The sequence below is a fragment of the Mesoplodon bidens genome (assembly GCF_964165515.1).
Source record: "Mesoplodon bidens genome assembly, chromosome: 5".
In the NCBI taxonomy this organism is placed as follows: domain Eukaryota; kingdom Metazoa; phylum Chordata; class Mammalia; order Artiodactyla; family Ziphiidae; genus Mesoplodon; species Mesoplodon bidens.
The window spans coordinates 125560075-125575249 of NC_138161.1; the positions used below are offsets into that span (position 1 = coordinate 125560075).

The window sequence follows — 15175 nt, forward strand, 5'->3', positions numbered from 1 at the left end:
GGCTGGCTCCGGCGGTCACGTTCGTCCCCTGCAGCTTTTGCAGTCCCCTCCTCCCTCCTCCCCGGCCCGGGTCTGGAGGCGATTCCCCTCTAGCGACTGAGCCGAGCGTTTCTGGGCGAGCGGCGCTTCGCCCCCTCCCGGCTTTGTCTCCTCCTCCGGCGAGGCTCCGGGCCCGGAGCAGGGTCTGCAGCGGCCGCCGCAGCGGCGAGAGCCCAGCGGTGCCTCCCGGCGCGGCCGCCCGGGGCCGCACCCTCTCTCGGCGGAGGCGCCGGAGGACAGCGGCCCAGCCACGCACCGCCCGCGTCCCGCGCACCAACGCCGCAGCCGCCGCGGGAGAACCAGCCCACCCGGCCGGCCGGGTCCGAGGCCGGCAGCCCCGCTGGCAGTCGTGTGGGGACGGCGGCTGCTGCGGGTCTGGCAGTGCTCCCTGCGGTGCGAGGATGGAGCAGCCACCCTGGCCGCGGACCGGCGCAAGGTAAGGTGCAGCCGCCTGTTGCTTTTCGCGAAGCGCGGCATCGTCCCCTCGGCCCGGGCGCCTAGGCCATCCCTCCCGGCACCGGTAGAGGACAATTATCACCCCATTTCTGAGCCTTGTCCAGCCACCCCCCCCATCCCGGTTCCCTGGCGCAGGTCCTTGGAGAGATCCCCTCCTGGCGAGTTGGGGGCGGGGGTAGGTGGTCTACCCTCTTTGCTCGCGTGCCGCTGGCTGCAGTGCAACAGTCTGCAAACTTTTGTGCCCCCTCCCTGCGTGCTGCTCAGCCAGTGCGGTACAAGTTGCGCGTCCAGTTCTCGCTTGCGCCCTTCCCCCACTCCTCCCCCCACCCCACCCCGAGCCTCCCCTCGCCCCAGGCATCTGCCTGTTTCTCCGTGCGTTCTTGCCCGTCGACTTTTCGCTCCCTGCAGCTCCCGCTAGAGAGGCGAGGGTTTGGGACCCAGCGGGGCTGATCCTGCCTGTAGGGGTTGAGTGGGAGCGGAGATGGAGAGGTAGTATAGGTGGGACGTGGGGGAAGGCTGCCCCCGCCCCTGGGGCTCCGTCCGGCGCGGCGGGGGTCGGCCCGCTCTTCCATTTGCCACCTCCAGCTCGGGAATGAACCCCCTGGAGTGGCTCGAGGCTGTGCGCCGTGGGAAGGCAAGTGCAGCTGCGGGTGGGTGAAGTAAGTGGTTAGGGGAGGGACAGGGTGCTGGTGAGGCGGGGGAGGAAGCTGAGGATGGGGACGGATCTGGTTGAGGGTGGGACCAAAAGGCTCTGCTAAAGGGGGCGAGGGGCCGGCCCCGAGCCGCCTTCAGACGTGGAGGAAAAGGAATTTGAGCTGGGGTGGGGGTGGGGGGCGGGTGCGTACAGACAGATAGCGGAGGGGTTGATACCTGAGAAACGCAGAGGGGCAGACCCGAGCCCTGGAATGCCGGGCCCCGGCGGCCTTGGGAAGGCAGCCTTCTGGGTGCCTGGGATGGGGCGACCTTTCTCCCCGGGAGAAACAGACCTCCCGATTCTGTGTACGTTGGCGTCTTGGGCGGTGACTGAGTGGTCAGATCAGGGACCAGGGGAGCTTTTCCCTGCTCGAAGAGGACCCCCGTGTCCCCTCCTTTCTCCGACACCGGCTTCCACACCCTTCCACTTCCCACGCCCACCCTCCCTGCCCCGCGCCGGGGAGTTAGGGATGTTTCCACGGCCGCAGGGTGGGAAGGGGATTCCGGAACTCCGGCGGCAGGCTTGGGTGGTGGGTTGGGGAGAATCCCAGCGCCTGGCGAGTAGACCTCGGTCCCAACTGGTTGGAGGACAGCGCAGGGGGCGGAGGCTGCAGTGGGAGCCCCCGCCCCCTCTCCCGCCCCTCCCCACCTCGCACCTGGGCGGAGAGAGGGACCCGGGGAGCCCCAGACGCCCGGGAGGCTCGGGAGCGCGGCACGGGAGGGCGTGCTGCGAAACGCATGGCGCTGGGCTAAGGAGTGTGGGCATCGGGTGAGGGGAGGCCTGGTTCCCAGACCCGGGGCCCCAGGCAGAGGTGCGTCTGCCCACCTCTCAGCCCCCCAGGTAGATCCTCTGGTTGTTGCAGACGCTTTGGCGGATGCGGAAAGGCGAGGCGCTTTCCTCCTTTGCACCCTAGCAATCTGGAAGGGGGCCTAGACTGCTGTGGCGAGGCAAGGGCAGTCCCTGGGATCCACTGATGCTGGCGGGGAACACCCCGGGCTGTCAAAGGCCTGGAGGCACCTCATTTAACCCTTCTCTCTCTGAGGAGGTGCACGCCTCTCTCAAAGTGGCGCCTTGGACTGAGAAATCAATTCCCGGTTGGTTCCTCCCGGCTCCATAGGAGGCGAATTTGGAGGTTGCGTAGGTCAGGAGCCCCGTAAATCCCTCCGGTCCTGCCTGTGCAGCTCTCCCACGTGCAGGCTTTGAGGGGCACCACAGGCTCTGCGGTTGCCCTGCGGACATCTTCTGCTCTCCGGACCCGAGCTGGGAGAAAGCAGAGCTCAGCGCAGTCCCCTTTTCTGGGCCCTACGCCCTGGCCAGACCCTTCCGGAAGAGACGTCGACTGGCCAGGGCTCCGGAGGAATCCTGAGTTCGGTCACTCCCATCCGGCCCCCTCTGCAGCCGCGAGCTCCCTGTCTCCCCACAGCAAGCTCCAGAGTCCCAGGCAGCGGACAGGGGATGCCCTCGGAACAGGCTGGGGTGCACCTGCTGAGCGCAAACTCCACACCCTCCCGGGCCAGGCGTCGAGGGGGATAGAGCGTTGGCCTCCTCCGAATTCCCTGGATAACTGAGGTAGGATCCCAGAATTAAGTCCCTCACTCGGCACCACTGAGCTTTGGACACCCCAGGACCTGTTTCTTTCTGGGTGCTTGTCGCCTGGTTTTGTGCTCGGGTCACTTGCTTTGCCTGTAGAAACAGATTGGAAGGTGTCCCTTGGCAACTCTTGAAGGAAGACTTAAAATCCACACCAAGGTGTTTTTTGTTTTTTGTTTTTTTTTAGGTTGCTGAGCTATTCTGGGGCGACAGGTAGTAATAATAACCATCAGCACTCGCATTTACTCTGTGCCAGGCTCTAAAGATTTCATTCATGGGCACTAATCCTCACAACAACCCTGGAAGGTAGTTATTACTCCCATTTTATTGGTGGGGAAACTAAGCCATGGAGAAATGAATTTCTTTGCTCATTGTCACCCAGCCAGTTAGTGGTGGGACTGGTTAGGCTTGTGGGTAGAGAACACTGGTGTGTCCCCTTCTTTGAACCCCATTTGGTACCAAAGAACCTTTGTCCCAGGGAAGCATGGGTGAGGCCCCCCGTTTTCTACTCAAACCCCAGGCCATGCTGGCAGTGCCATCCTTGCACTGGAGGACTCTGTAGCTGTGACCCTGGGGAGACGGATGGTGCATATCCCCCCTCAGAGCCCCATGGGGCGCACCTCCAGAGGATGGGATCCTGGCACCGGAAGCAGATTTAGGGAATTGGCTGCTGGCACTGGATTTCTTTTCTGAATCTTTTGGAGGACATTGCCTTTGTAAACGTGAGGAGAAATGGAAGGGGAATCCGAATGTGAGCAGGGCTCTGCTCTAGGGGCACACACTGTAGACACAGTATTCTGCAAATGAGTCCCTTTCTAGTGATTGAATCACAGAATATTAGAGTCGGCTCAGATATCACCCTTCCCAATCCAGAAGCCAGGAGGGGCCTTCTTGATGTGGTCAAGGCCACACCGTGTGTTTCCAGTACCACTAGTACTAGAACCACTGTCTTCTGACCCATGGTCAAAGTAAGCTCTGTTTATGCATGTATAGATTAGGTTCACTGTGGCTGTTTTTCAGCATCTTAAAATTAATTCATGAAAATTTAATTATGGAAACGCTTGTTTATTTAAAAAGTAGACCGATTTGCTAATTTCTCATAAATGCCTCCATCTACATAACCAGAAAAAGCTGCTATCATATAGTAGATAAACCACCACAAATGTGTCTTTTGTCAAACATTGCAGTATGCTATTGCTAAGCCTTCCAATAAAAAAATTAACTAACCATGCAACCCTTTGGATGATTCTAAATAAAATTTAATGGATTCTCAACCATTTTAGCCAAGGCCTTCTGTCAAGTTCAGTGGCTCTGTCCTTCCCCAAACCCAATTATTTGTGAAAATAAGAAAATGTTGGACCTCAGAGGGAAAAATCCTTTTGCATGCAATGAGATGATTTGGCGTTATTTCTTCGGGATTTCTGACCATTGGGTTAAACTTTAGGCCGATGTCAATTTGAGGCAAAATCACGTCTTTCTAGTGGACATACTTGAGGCTCAGAAAGGGGAAAATAATGCTTTGTCCTTTTCTCACTCCCTGAGTCCCTTTAACAAAGGGGACTTTCTCTAGCAGTTTAGGGATTCTATATGCCCCTAGGCATTCTTGTAGGACAGAATTCTGATTTCTAAGAGCATCCCATGTCTTTTCTCTGTAGCTACAATACTAGGATGTTCTTCCCCTGGAGCTGAACCAACAAAAAGTCAGTAAACAGAGAGGGGGATTGGGAAAGCCTGTTTCTCAGAGTCACATTGTGTGTGTGTGTTTGGGAGGTGGGCGGTAGCTAAGAGTTACAGGCGCAGGGTGGAAATTTGGTGCCTTTTATGTCACCTGGAACAAGATTCCCATCCCTGATGCTGTGCTAAACCAGGGCAGAGGCCCTCGGGATGGAAAGGAGGCTTGGCTGATGAAGGGCCTTGGGGTGGCAGAGATGACCCCGGAGAGCCTGCACTGAGAGATGCTGTCCTTCCCCCCTTCCCCTCCTACCCACCTCCTCAGTCCGCCATCCATGTTGGGTTGACTGATCTGAATCCCAGTGTCCTCAGTTATCTCAGGGGAAGCATTCACTTTCTAGAGAATTCATTAGAAACGCATACTGTTTTTATGTAAGGAGGAGAAAATATGCACAGATGCCCCAGTCCTCAGGGAGAGCCCTGAACCTCAGATCATCCCAGAAGGGTGATCTTCTGAAGGTGGGGATACGGCTTTAGTTGGATTACTGCGGTGTTAGAGAATAAAAGATGTAGTGTTGAAATCAGGTGTGACAACATCCCAGAGAAATGGTTTCTTTTTTGGGAACCTCAGGAAAAAGAATTCTTCTGCACCTGGGCAGACATCCTGGTTTCCAATTCCTAGCTTTTCAGGGGTGTCAGGGAGTTAGCTGTATCCTTATCCCACGTGTGTGGTCCATACCCCCTCTACTTACTTACTTACACATTCCTGTGTGGCCCACATAACACTTCTAATGGGGCAATTGGTTAGGGGTGTATTTATCTTAGATCATATAAACACAAGTTTGCTGACAGAATAACAATTATTATTAAGCAACAGGCTCTGGGAAAAGGTTATTAAAAAAAAGAAACCTTTTAATTCAGAACACAATGAATAAATATTTGTATGCAATACACAGTTAGAAGCATTGATAAAATTTTTGGTTTTGGTGAGATACTTAAAAATAAAAGAGAAGCAAGAACCAGAGCATCTGAACTTGACCAATTTTTAATAACAAGAGAAGCCAAATAATAAGGATCTGTGGAATTTGAAGAGGACAGCAGGGGGAAGAAAAGAAAAAGAAAACATAAGCAAGTAGAACCTGAGAAGCTATTCCCTCATGGATTTTATTTTAAATTAAAACATAATATCTTAATCTATGTTTAGATTTGAATAACCCATAGGATTAATAGAGTTAGTATTTTATCTTCAGATTGTGGCTTCCATGAGCTTTATTCTACAAGTGATTGGGAACCATGATGGCAGCCCTTGTACCTGCCATACTAGTATCTACCTACCTGTGCTTTGTAAAAACCTGGTGAATTAATACATCACAACATGACATACGAAATGACCATTTGATATAAGAATGAAGTCTGCAACCTTCTCAAGAGCTGACCGTCCTGGAACATATTTTCCCAAAGTGAATAAGCTAAGAGTAAGGGCTGTATAATTCATTAAAAAAAGAAAAGAAAAGAATACATATTGAAAAAGAACCACCTGGATAAAACCAAGATTTTTCTCCTTCAGAGGATAAATTAACAGATAGATAAGTTTATAAAATTTATGGTTTCAATTTCTCCTAAGCTCTCTGAGCTGCTTTTTATGTTAATACTTGTCCAGTGACCGTTTTTGAAAAAGGATTTAAGACACTTTTTGAAAAAGGATTTATGCCTTTTTAACAAATTTATTTAATTTATTTATTTTTGGCTGTGCTGGGTCTTCGTTTCTGCACACGGGCCTTCTCTAGTTGTGGCGAGCGGGGGCTACTCTTCGTTGCGATGCACGGGCTTCTCATTGTGGTGGCTTCTCTTGTTGCGGAGCACGGGCTCTAGGCACGTGGGCTCAGTAGTTGTGGAGCACGGACTTAGTTGCTCTGCATCATGTGGGATCTTCCCGGACCAGGGATGGAACCCGTGTCCCCTGCATTGGCAGGCAGATTCTTAACCACTGTGTCACCAGGGGAGCCCTGTGCCTTTTATTAGAAGTAAAATGGAAAACAAATATAAAAAATAAAATATTGTGAGTCATTCTCAAGCATGGAATAATACAAATTTAGATTGGTTTCCTTCTCTTCTTTTTTTTTTTCTTTTTAGGTCACTGATAGAATTTTCATTCTGCATGTAAATAATCAGTACCTTGCTGGCAGAGACAGCTGGACAAATATTTCCCCTGGTAGTAGCAGGAAGAAGGCACAGGGCACTTGTATATTTGTCCAGAACTAAAGCGCAAAGGTCCTGGCTTCCCCTCTAGTTTTTTAACCTCAGTTCTGGTCTAGAAAAGCAGTCCTTGCATAGGCCTGCATACAGAGGGCTCACCCTGGTAGCAGTGACTAAGCAGTATCCCTTCCTTGGCTACACTGGGAATTTATGCTCTGAGAAGGATCCTGGTCCAGCTTGCTGACCTTCCCTAGACATCTGGTCATGAGCAATTACCAAGCAGGAATGTTTTCCATTCTTCCTACAGATTATATTTAAGCTTGGGTTGGCAAAGTCGCGTCATCTCCTGCCATGGAGTGTTTTGTAGTCATTTATTTGGGTGGTCGGTCCGTTTTTTAGTTGCTTCTCAAAAACCCTTCCTACCAACAAAATTAATACCCTTCCCTAATGAAAGGTATAATGTAGACTCTTGGTGCTCAAAGCATCTGCTACAAAACTCATGAGAGAGGGATGGGTGAGAGCCAGCCAGGTCAGGAGGCCCAGGAGAGAGGCCACAGAGAAGCAGTGGAGGGGGGGCGGGTAGGAGAGAAAGGGGGTAGGAGGGGCAAGCATCAGGGGAAATGGGCCACCCAAAGGAAGGGGGCCCAGCGGTTAATACAGGAAGACTGAGAGATACTTGGTAAAAGCCAAATCTAAAGGATAAGAAAAAGGGCATAAAAATAAGAGAAGATGAAGAAAGCTAATGGGTGTGATAAAGGCCTGAAGAAGAGGTGTACAGGTTATTAATAATGCACCTAAATAATTCCTCAAGGTCTAGATCAACCCAAAGGCAAGCTGAGACCTCAGCCAGAGGGCAGGCTGTCTTTCCCACACTCCCTGTCCTTGGTTAATGTGGCTTCTCCATCACCAGGCCAAGGGCTCTTAATCTTATTTATGCCATGGTGCCCTTTGGCAGTCTAGGGTCATTTAGGGATCCTAGAATGATGTGTTTAGATATATAAATGGCAATACATAAGATTATAACACAAGCTGTATAAACCATTGTGACCTACTAGTGTACGCACAACAAGATCTGATGGTGGACCAGTGGGATGAGCATAATGCTGCTGTGGGTGACTGTAGACCTGCACCGTGATAGGAAAACATCCCATCTGTATGTTTGGGTGGCAACATCACCGGTCCCGGTACTGTGCTTAAGGTTTGTGGCCTGCATTTATAATAGAGTGAAACGCTAAATTGTAGTTCAACATTAGTAAACGAATTCATGACTATTGTCCCCTTCGGGTTCCTGGATTGCTTGAATCCTGTTGATAGATGCCTTGGAGCTCTGCGACTGGGGTGACCATATCATTCATGACCGGGATACTTCTGAGAATGAAAGGGAGTATAGTTGTTCCTCTAAGAAGTGGGTGTGAACTGGGATGGGCCTGGGCAAATTGTAGCACAGGGTCCCTCAGCTGTGGAGACCTCCTTGGGGTCTCTCTTCCCAGATCAGTTTTCACTTCTCTGGCCCAAGGAATTGGCATCATCTGCCCTATTCCTAGGGGTCATCCTTGTAGATACTGATGGGCATTGGGAAGTGGAGAACAACTCTAGGTGAAAGAAGCCACATGTCAGGGCCACAGCTGGACGATGGGATGCCTTTGTGAGAACTGGAAAATGGGCTTCCTTGGAGCAGCCGCAGCTTCTGGCTCCTGGCTGGGTGAACACTGGCCTGCATTTCATTTCCCACTGGCTGCCTTGGCTTCATGTCCTGAAGCCTCGGCCAATTTCTCCTGAAGTGAGGTTGAATTATTAGACTACAGTGCATTTCAGCCCACAGTTTCAACTTCTCCCAACGTTTTTTTTTTTTTCAAAGCAGAGCTGCCACAATGGCTTTTCAAGGTTCTCTTCCTGTCCCTACCCACTTCTTACTTATCAGGAAGTGGCCTCGGTGCGGGCAGGTGGATGGAGACCCATGGGAAGAGGCCAGGATCTGGAGAATTCTTAAACTGGATCATAAGGCCTCGAGTGACGGAGACGGACTGAGGTCACGGAGTGTTCCCTAAGCACGTGGCTCATACTGTCCTGTGCTGGGGGAAGATGACAGCAGGTCCCTGAGCCTGGGGATTGCCCTGCGTCTGTCTGTACCGACTGGTGAAGTGGAACCTGCTTAGTAGAAAAAAAGTCTCTTCTAAGAAAGCCTTTGACTCTGCAGGGGGGATGCAGCATCTCAGGAGCCTTGTCTTTATGTGCATGTAGAGTATTTGATCAGGAGCCAGGCAACCAGCTTTGGCCCTAACCAGCTTGGTGGTGATGGGCTGGTTAGGATGACTGCCCTCTGCGCCCCTTCCTCAGACAGAGGACGCTTGGAAGCTAGATGGTTTCTAAAGCCCCTTCCAGTGCAGTGGTCTGCAAGGGCATTGTTTTATTTATACTCCATTCGCTGGCCTTCCTCTTTAAGCAGGTCCAGGCTCACTTTCTTGCTTAGGGCTTCCAGACCTTACATACCACAGATCCAACGATGACAGATGGAGACACTCCGCCATCCTTAGGGTCTGTGACTAGAGTGAGGGGATGGGGGTGGGAAGAGTACCAGGAGGCAAAGGGGTAGAGTAGGAAAGGAGTGGACCAACTGATAAGTTTCCTTTTGCAACAATAATAATTGCTCAGGAAAGATGGAGGGAAGATGAGTTCCTAAAATTTTGACTGTGTTCATCTGTGTCTAACTCTTTATAACCATGTAATCATGTCACTCCCTGCTAAACACTTTTCAATTACTCCTGGTCGTCTCCAGGAGGATTACATCCTTATGATGGTTGAATAGGTCCTTCGTCACCTGGTCCTGCCTGTCTCTCCATCTGTCATTTTCCTGGGCACACCTACGCCCTGGTGTGTTCGTACTAGTTAGCAGTGACAAGGCTTCTCACTTCTTCTCTGAAACTCTGCCCTTGGTGATGCCACCTGGCAGCCTGAAATCAGCTATGGCAGGGGCATCTACACCACAGAAACTGACAAGCATTATAAAGCAGTGCTGTGTTCCCAGAGAGTCTCTTGTTAAAACTTGACTGGCACACACCACTGCCCCTGCCTCGCCCAAAGACTTGCACTTCCTGCCACAAAAGCTTCTCTTTCCCATCTCTCCATCTGCTCTTCCGGACTGCCGACGGCTCATCTGTCTTTCTTTCCTTCTCTCTCGCTTTCCCTTCTTCTTTCCCTCCCTCCCTTCCTTCTAAGTGTCCCTCCACCTTCTCATCCAGAGGTTGCCAGACTCCGTTCTCATCCCTATTCTGCCCCTTCATAGTTGAGTGAGTGAATCTGGCAGAACTTCCTAACTTTTAACATGCCTCAGTTTTCTTTACGTAAAATGGATATAATCATTGGTCGTTGTGAGGCTTAAATGAGTTAATACGTCTAAGGTACTGTGAATAGTACATGATAAGTACTATTTAAAAGTCTTTGTTTCGGGCTTCCCTGGTGGTGCAGTGGTTGAGAGTCCGCCTGCTGATGCAGGGGACACGGGTTCGTGCCCCGGTCCGGAAAGATCCCACATGCCGCGGAGCAGCTGGGCCTGTGAGCCATGGCCGCTGAGCCTGCGTGTCCTGAGCCTGTGCTCCGCAATGGGAGAGGCCACAACAGTGAGAGGCCTGCATACCACACACACAAAAAAGTCTTTGTTTCTAGTATTGATCACAACATCATAGATCGCTTGCTCTGTACCTGGCACTGAATATTGCACGTAGGAAGAGAGGTTCAACAAAACAAGCACAAGACAAGGTTTAAGAGCCTTGAGCAAAGCCTGGTTAGTTCTTCCAGGCATATCAGAATGGACTTCATGGAGCCAGCGGCATTTAAACTGAATCCTGAGAGACAGATGGCAAAAACCCACCAAACTGGCCAGACGGACAGAGGCATCTCAGGAGGAACAGAGTCACGTGAGCACCTGCACACCCGAGGGAACCACGTGGTCTGTTAAGTCTCTGTGTAGCTGAGCGTGAGAGCGTGGAGGGAGAGGGGCTCTGATCATATCTGGGTTATGGTAACACCCACCGGGAAGTCAGCTGCGGTCTCCTCTTAGCTCTGCCTTTCTGTTGCCTGCAGCGGTGCGGGTCTGAGCTTCCGATTTGCCAAAAAAATGTCAGACATCCAGATTTGTATGTGAAAGCTCGTAATGGTAATGGTTAATGGCAGAACGCATTCAATCAAAAAATAAACAAAATTAACAAAACGAAGCCTATCCAGAGGCTATATCCAGTCTCCTGTGGGAGAATGGGATTCTAGGTCCTCAAGCTGTGCCAGGATAAGGTCTGCAGTTGAATACCTGACTTCGAATGGGCGCTGTGTGGCCCACAGGTGAGAGTGCCTCAAGGTCTCAGAGCCCTGGTTTTCTGCCAAAAGGCCTTGCCACAAAGAACCTTTTGGCTTATGGAGATAAAAGCCCTTGCAAAGAACCCGACACATGTTAGAATTTTTCCCAGACCCCATGGACTGTGGCAAAGATGTCCACTCAGTAGAGCCCAAGCCTGATCACAGTCACCCAAAGATACCCGGATAGCCTTACCTGCCTTTTTAATTTTAACAATAGATGGGGGAAGAGAAATGTAGGAGTATTTTTTTTTCCCCTTCGTTCTGTTAAAAACATCACAAGGAGCTTGACATTCCATTTTGGAAGGCTGGATGTCACAGATCCAGCTGAGAGCGATTGATTGCTTCTGCTTGGATTTAAGATCCTGGGGAAAAGGTGCACTCAACTTCTATGTGGGGTATGTTGATTGTTCCTTCGAGGCGGGGGAGATTCTCTGAGAAGCAGTCAGCCATGCTAGGTGTTAGTCAGGGTCCTGTCAAGATCTGCACTTACATTTGTGAAATTTCTCCTCTTTTTTTTAAAAAAAATTTTATTTATTTATTTGGCTGTGTTCAGTCTTCATTTCTGTGCGTGGGCTTTCTCTTGTTGCGGCGAGCGGGGGCCACTCTTCACCACAGTGCGCGGGCCTCTCACTGTCGCGGCCTCTCTTGTTGTGGAGCACAAGCTCCAGACGCGCAGGCTCAGTAGTTGTGGCGCATGGGCCTAGCTGCTCCGCGGCATGTGGGATCTTCCCAGACCAGGGCTCGAACCCGTGTTCCCTGCATTGGCAGGCAGATTCTTAACCACTGCGCCACCAGGGAAGCCCGAAATTTCCCCTCTTTTGAGTGCTTTCCATTCCAGGCTGGCTTTGATCGAGCAGGTTTTAAGAAAATGGTCAAACCTTAGAAGAGTGGAATTATTTCTAGTTGAGGGAGCTTGGTGGATGCCGGCTTCCGTGAAGTAGAGAGGTGGCTAGGCCAGCAGCCTGCTTCATCAGGCCTGATGAAAAGCACTCTGTAATTGCAGCTTTGTGATTATAATACATTGAATCCTGGTGTTATTCTGATTTGGGGTTATCTGTATTTGTTTCCTTGTATTGCCTGATTGAACTTGATCACGAGAAGCTTTGGAGTTGCAGGCAGGCTTTGGAGTAAGGACACCTGACTTACAAAAGCACATCAGAGGGCTTCCCTGGTGGCGCAGTGGTTGAGAGTCCGCCTGCTGATGCAGGGGACGTGGGTTCATGCCCTGGTCCGGGAAGATCCCACGTGCCACAGAGCGGCTGGGCCCGTGAGCCATGGCCGCTGAGCCTGCGCATCCGGAGCCTGTTGCTCTGCAACAGGAGAGGCCACAGCAGTGAGAGGCCCGCGTACTGCAAAAAAAAAAAAAAAAAAAGCACATCAGATCTGGATTCTGGCCTACACTGTAGAGCTCCTACCACTTCTGCTCCAGGAGCTGATCTGAGCCTCGGAGTCTGTCTCACTTGCTTCCAAGCCCTAAGCCCCCTGGGCCCTCAGGACTGAGGTGTCTGGTGCTGCTGTAGCTCTCACCCCCTGCTGGTGTCTGGGGTCCTGTGCCATACCAACCACTTCAGGAACCAAACCCCAGAGAAACCAAGGTCCTACTCTTCTGAGGTGGATTTGAAACACTTAAGTTTATTGAGTTAACATTATGGGTCAAATAGCACATTTGCTGTGAAGGAGGTGTTGAAGGCCTAACCCCTAATGTGATGGTGTTTAGAGATGGGGCCTTTGGGAGGTGATTAGGTTTGGGTCAGGTCAGGAGGGTAAGGCCAGACACCACTGGAGAGCTTGCTTCCTCTTTTCCAGGCACACACACCCAGGAAAGGCCACATCAGGATACAGCAAGAGCATGACCTTCTGTAACCCAAGGAGAGGGCCCTCATCAGACCCCAACCATGCTGGCACCTTGATCTTGGACTCCAGTCACTAGAACTGAGAGAAATAAATTCCTGTTGCCCCCGGTCTATGGAATTTATAACAAAATTAACAGGCAGCCTGAGATGACTAATATAGGAGGTTACTATAACTTAGCCTGGCACCTAGCCACCTTGTGAAACATATCTGGGCAAAGATGTGCCTTTTTCATACCATGGTATCTGATGCTTACCATCAGCCTGGCACTTAGTAGGCACTCAGTAACTTCTTGTTGAATGAAAGAATGAGTGAACACTAATGAATGGAGTGGGAAATGTCCAATTTATAAACAAACATTTAGAAAACAGTTAATTTGAGTGTTGGAAATTTCCTGCAACTGTGGTTTGGAGATGAAGGAAACATAAATTCTTCTAGAGAAGAAGCTGTTAACACCCTGAACTTTTTACTAGTTCACCCCACATAGGGTGTCCTGGAGCAATTCTCCGTAAAGAGATGCTGAGTTGAGCTGCTGGCCTACCAAAAAACCATAATTAACTTAATTTTAGTAAAATAACAAAGAAAAGTCATTTCTTTATAAATGAATCATAGAACCTCAACATTGGAAAGGACTTGTGAGGTCCTTTTTTATTTTAAATACCCAATAGGCAGGTTGCCATAGAAGGAAGTGATTTTTTTCTGACAAAATCATGGCTTTCGGGGTCTTTCTTGTTCCTCTGAGAGATCCTTCAGACATGAGGAGGACTTTGCTCTATGGGTTTTGCAATTTGAGAATGGAAATACTGTTTCCTTAAGATGCGATTCATCTTTCTTCATATCTGGGTGCAGATGAGTTAAGAATGTGTGGGTGTGGGATTTGAAGAGTCTGACGTGCTTAGGTAACAGTTGGCGTGCCAGTTGTATAATGAAGAATAAGTATTGACAGTGTTAAATTGTGGCTGAATCTTGGTTTTGGTGTTTAAAAAAAAAAAAAACAATAAAATTTCTAAAAGCGACAGCGTTGTTTTCATGCCAGGGGTGTTTTCTAAATGTTGGGACAACAGTGCTGAGACACGTGGGTCTCCCATACGTGTCACTGTCTTCTGCCTAGCCTGGTTTTACTACTATCCCGCATAACTTTCTTTTTAATTGGCAAGGGCTGTGCCGTTTCTAAATATACATTTGTGTTGTACTCGATGGATGGAGGGAAATAGCTTTGGAAATAACAGGTAAAATTTTAATTCACATTTCATATTGAAGGTGGAAGAGCCAACTGGTTTCTCAGGAAAATTTATGGCATTTTATTGAGTTACTAGGTAGTTACTGTTTGCCTCCCAAGCTCCAAAAACTCTAAATCATCATCAGCTTCCAGGGCTTTCTCAGGTGAAGCTGTGCACCATTACTTCTTTAAGAAGCAATGTTCCTTTCTCCACCTTATCTGTGTGCTGACAAGAATAGAGACAGAAATACAGAGAGACTCTCTGCTACTCACTTGTGGGTGGAGTAGGCAGTGTGAGTGTTACCTGACGGGTGCTAGGTAACTTTGTGGATTCTACTAGATACAGGTGCCTCTAGTTAAAAAACACATGGATATTCAGAGTCCTGGATTAATAATGTAATGCTTAGGTCAGGGGGTTTTAACCATTTTTCCTGCTATGTATCCTTTTGGCAGTCTAGTGAAACCTATGTATCTCTTCTTATTTTTTTAAAATTTTACTTAAACAAATTAATATTTGTTTAAATAAAATGTAAAATATTAATAAATATTAATATTAAAATTAATATTTTTAATTTGTTTAAATAAAATGTAAAAAATATTTTTAAATGTAAAAAATATGTAGGATTCCAAAGAACAAAAAAAGTACACAAACACACTGATTTTCACAGAGCTTACAAATGTATGCATGACCTATATCACTGCCCAATCTGTCAACAATATTTTAAAAATTACTTTAAATAACACACTTTAATAGTTAGCTTAACCATCAGATGTGTCTGAACTTGCCTGTTATAGACTTGCAGCCCACATGCCTCTCATATTTCAAAAGGCAGTGTTAACTTATGAAGGATTAAAAATTCTCATTTGAACGGTCCCGTTTTGCGAAACTCCAACAAATAATTTAAATGGCTGATTTCTTCCCACGTATTCATGAAGGACAAGCAAGTGTAGATACGTAAGACTATAAAGCATCCTAGTTGTCTGGTCGCTAGGTGGAGAATGCACCTTCCCTGTTTTGTAGCTGAACGATGACCAGATTAGAAATTGACTAAGAGTTACCTCTGTATAGTATGAGGGGCTATAGTCAGGAAGAATTAACTACCATAAAGTTA

At 49.0% G+C, this 15175-nt stretch overlaps 1 protein-coding gene across 1 annotated transcript in view; it reads left to right on the plus strand.

Moving 5' to 3' along the window:
- Positions 1-283: 283 nt before the first annotated feature.
- The window catches only part of LRRC3B (leucine rich repeat containing 3B), a 95014-nt gene continuing 80122 nt past the window's right edge, over positions 284-15175 (plus strand). The window contains exon 1 of the mRNA XM_081234215.1: positions 284-475. The gene's annotated coding sequence lies outside the window, so the exon portion shown is untranslated. The remainder of the gene's footprint in view (positions 476-15175) is intronic.